This window comes from Choloepus didactylus, chromosome 5 (assembly GCF_015220235.1).
Source record: "Choloepus didactylus isolate mChoDid1 chromosome 5, mChoDid1.pri, whole genome shotgun sequence".
Classification (NCBI taxonomy): domain Eukaryota; kingdom Metazoa; phylum Chordata; class Mammalia; order Pilosa; family Megalonychidae; genus Choloepus; species Choloepus didactylus.
The window spans coordinates 74,252,836-74,257,675 of record NC_051311.1 but is presented as its reverse complement, the minus strand read 5'-3'; the positions used below and the strand labels follow the sequence as shown (position 1 = coordinate 74,257,675).

The window sequence follows — 4,840 nt, the reverse complement described above, 5'->3', positions numbered from 1 at the left end:
GTCACATCCCCTAGAAGCTTTTAAGAAACCTTCATTTTATATGCTCTATCTTCTGTGTTCCCAGAATTTATGAGGTGTATCTCAATGGCAGAATGTATATAAATCCAATTGTACCATAGTTTTGTTCTCACATTTATGTCTCTCTTAAGCGTCAGCACATTGTTTGGATTATAGGATGCATGCAGTGAATTTTTGGCAAATGACTGAAAGTCCATATTTTCAGTGAAGTCTTCCTAAATATTTTCACTTCTGATGTTCCTTGTGTGTTATCTGAAACACATTTTTGATTCTTTTGATTCTTTTGTATAAACACTTAAAGCCAAAATTCAACTCAGAAATATTTTTGTATGCTACATAGTGCCTACAACAAGGGTAGGCAAATAACAGGTTTTGTGAGTACTTCTGGTGTGAAAAGGATTCAAGGAACTAGTTCTCCCAAGTTATTGAAAATTTATTCCACTTGATAACCTTTCCTTTATAGCACTTTTTTTTCTTAAGTCAGTGCATGTGTCTAAATATTTCCAAGGGAATCTTTAGAGTATTTTTATAGAGAGGCAATAGTAACAGTCAGGACTACATGGGGAATCTAGCATCTAGTTTTATTCAATAGTATTTGCATAACTAAGCTTGATGGGGCAGCAAGGGAGACAAATTCATTTTACTTGATGTATAGACCTCTGCTGTTATAGAATTCTGATATGTAAGGCTCCAACTTGTTGTTCCATAGGAAAATAGAAAATTATGCTCTCTGAATGTTCAACCAAGTTAAATATTTATAGACAAATAGCTTCTCTATCCTAACCCATTATATGGGTGAACAGTTAAACAGGTAAAAAAGAGAATAAAATGCTCACTATTTTGGGAAATTCTCTTCACACACACAAAATGAATATCTAAGATGAATGACTGAAAAATTTAGTGAATTTTTGAGCCACTTCTATCATTTCTTATATTTATTTCTCACATTTTCTCAGATTTTTATGTGTATCCTTAATTCCACATTCAGTGAAGTGTTTCAATTTGAATCATCAGAGCTCTCTTAGTTTTGTTCATTCTCCAGTAGAAGCATATTTATGATATATTCTGCATGTGGGGTCTGAATTATTTAGAAAGCATTTCTGACTCATTTTTCTTTTAACTTGGAAAATCATTTTCCGTTCTTTTATGGAGAGAGGGGAAATATACATGAAATATTGGTTAGCTTTTCTGTGCTATCATAAACACCCAATTTTCTAGGGAAAAGGACAGCATTGTAAATATATGAGGGTTGGAATGAAATGCTTTTTCATTTCTCCTAAGTCCTGAGTTTTCACTTTTTATGCAATGGTGGGGGGAAGAGTGGTTGTGGGGGTGTAAATAGGTTGAGAGGGACTGTGTATAGTACAACTATCATATGGTTCATGTTTTCCTGTTTCTTATGTGCCCTAGAAAGGTATAATCATCCTGAAAAATGGCATTTGTTGGCATTCACCATTTTGGTGGCAAATGAATCAATTGGTCTCTACTCTTGCTAAGTGATTGAGAGTTCTAGAAAAACACATTTTAAATGGACAAGTGTATAGGGCTGTATAGAGAGATAGCCTCATGAATATTGTTTGATCATTTTCTAGTTCTGAATCTGGGATGAGGATGGGGAATCCAGAAAGGATTAATGTTTAGTTAAAGATTCAATTCTTTATCTTCTTTCTTATTTCTGGGTTACTCTTTCCATTGGTCATCTACATTCTTTGTTTCCTCCAGTCTTACTTTATGGAAACATTTGTCTTTGTGTATCTGTGTGATAAGAGAAGAGGCCTTCATATTTCTCCTTTTTCCATACCTTAGTCTGTCTCTGCGTTACCCTCTACCAAAGGGTCACAACTTTATCATCTGGAGCATCCCTGGTAACTAAAGTAATGTGAAAGGAAGATGGAAAAATGTGTGTTGACTTTTTTATTATTTATTTATTTATTTATTTAGAGAAAAGCCAGCATAAGGCACTTTTATTGCAATAATAACTCAAAACTCACAGGTGATGCAGGAGATGGGAGCATGGCATGGGGGGAGCAAGAATTTCTCTCACCAAATCACTACACAGGTCAGCAATAGGGTGAGAGAGAAAAGGAAAAGCCAGGCAATTTTGAGATCAGCAGCAGGGGCCGAGCATCAAAAATACAGGAGATTATGAAGCTGTGATGACTAGTATCATGTTTTTAAAAGAACACTCAAAGATTTGTCAGATGGCTGGGCTTTCATTGGGTGTTGTGTCTACAACCAGTAGACAATTTATACTTTTTGCTTAAAGTTCTTAAAATTTAGGATGTGGTGGATTTTTCTAATGGATTTTCAGGACTTCTCAGCTATGAGATGAGTACAAAAGTCCTGAAAATCCATTAGAAAAACCACAAGATGGAAAAAAAAGGAAAAAAAAAAAAAAAAAAAAAAGCCAGGCCATGAAAAGGCTTCAAGGTCCCTGCTGGCCCTGGGACAGAAAGCTGTAGTGTCCATCATCCCAGTGAAAATGATCTGCTTTCAAAAGGCAGAGGGTTTGAGGGGAGGATAGGGTGGGTCTGGCGGAGGCAAAGGCTCTCCCCTTTCCCATTTCGATTTTGGGTAGGGCTTTTAATTCAACCCAAGGACATCTCTTAGCTTGGAAAATGATTCGGCCCTCAACAGCCCCTCAGATCTACCACGGCTTTGCAGCGCAGCAACTAGAACATTCAATATATAATAGATAAAAATTTCATCCATCAATCAATCAATCGATCAAGTTCTTTCACCCCTTCCCCGTAAACACCAATTCCTATTCTAAGGTTAAACCACTATTTGTGCTGTTAATACCTGGACATATACTTAACTGAAAACCTAGATCCAAAGGACTGAAACTGAATTATCATCCCAAAACCAAAACAAAAAATGAATGTAATTTGAGATTTATGGCATATAGTTTAACTCAACACATATACGACCAGAAAGGGGAAGAGGAAATGGAGATGTTGGAGCAAAGCTGAGTGATAGTCAGTCTGGGTAGATGTTTTTACAAAGAGTGTAGTGAAACATCAGGAAAAATTCCCTAAGGAACTATGCCAGATCCCTCCTTGGCAGATCTAAGTACAGGTTGCAGAGTTAGGCGGCCATATGCCTGTCATTCCAGTTTTAGAATCTCCACGTCAAAGACGAGAGTCGGGTTTGGCGGGATGGTGCCCAGGTGCCCAGTGGCACCGTAGGCATACTCTAGGGAGATAGTTTGGCTCTCTGACCCATGCTCATCTGGGCAACCCCTTCTTCCCAGCCTCGGATCACCTCCTGCTTGCTTAGCCTAAATTTAAAGGTTTTGTTCCTCTCGCGGGAGGAATCAAATTCCTTCCCATCTTCAAGCACCCCCCGTGTAGTGCACTACGCAGGTCTGGCCGCGCTTCGGGAAGCTGCGAGCGTCTAGGGGGGAGATGGTCTCCACATGCACTCGCATGGCAGCGGCGGTGGACTGGCAGCGCAGCAGGCGGCACCGATCAAAAGCAGACCTCTTCCCTCCACGCCTAGCCTGTGCCCGCGGGCGTCCCCACATCATTTTGACTTTCAAAGGCTTTACTCCAGAAATTTGGCACAGCATTTCTATTTAATGTTTCATAGCTATTTGTATGAAAAGATAATCCTGCTTTATGCCCAGAAGGAAGAGAAATAAAAGTACTATAGATCAATACTAAAGACTAATATAAGAGTTAGACTAACCCAGTAACATCCTAGAATTTATCAACTTTTAAGGAGATGCAACTAAGTGACCTTTTTCAGTTCTAGGAAAAGCTTATCTCTTAAAAGAAATGTTATGAAAAACTGAAAGCTGTGATTCAGCTTACTACAAAAAGTAACCCCCATTATATTCTGGCTGATATCCAATATTTGTCACAGTAAGGTGGCAACATGTGATAGAAAGAAATGTTCATAAGCCCATTATCTCTTAGAGTTAAGGTGACATTTCAGGATTGATTGCCTCTATTGTTTTTTACTTTGAGGCCAATATTGGGCAGGGGTAACATATGTTGGTTTAAATACTCTTAATCCTCCATGAATTATTCTCCACGTTAGATGTGGACCTCTAAAATGCAAACCATTTATGCTTCTAAATGGCAAAGTTGACGTTGGATTTGCCGTTATCCAACAAATAATTTGGCTACAGGTAACATACACGGAGTGTGTGCCACAGAAATCTAGATGAGAGTTATAGCATATTGGTGTTTGCCTTGCCCTTGACAAGTTCCAGTGTTAGCCAAAAGATTCAGGAAGACTTTTATCCAGAATTTGAGACTCTTCCTCTCTGGCTTTCTCCTTTCTGTTATTCAATCCCTCAATTTCTAGCAGATGTGGACGTGGCTGTTCTTGACCTTGCCCTCTGGTTCTTTAAACCAGAAAATCTGTGTTTATCCAACAGAGTTTTACTTATTTGAATAGTGCAGTCCAGGGCCTTCCTTAAGGCTAAAAGCCAAAAAAATGGGGTACTCAAGCAATGCTGTTCCCTTCTTCAAATGTGTTTTTCCCTCCAGTAGGTCTATGCCTATTTTTGTAAATTATCCAGTGACTCCAGGTTATATATTTTTTTATCTGCATGAAAGTCAGTCCCATAGAAGCTATTCAGACACATCTGAGGCATAATTCTTAAATATTATCTTTTAGATATGTTCTCAAAGATCACATAGAAAGAATAATAGCAGGAAATATATCTGAGTTTCCAAATGCTGTCTACAAAAAAAAGCACACTTTAACAACAAAAGTCAAGACATATGGGGGTGTTTAGAGCAAATATCTTGGCTCAATAAAAGGAATCATAGCTCTTTTGAGAAATGGCTGTTTTCAGATCTGGGGCAGT

The 4,840-nt window shown here is 38.3% G+C and overlaps 1 pseudogene; it reads right to left on the bottom strand.

The window, feature by feature from the left end:
* Positions 1 to 3,124: 3,124 nt before the first annotated feature.
* On the bottom strand, positions 3,125 to 3,457 carry LOC119534921 (annotated as a pseudogene).
* Positions 3,458 to 4,840: the final 1,383 nt, after the last annotated feature.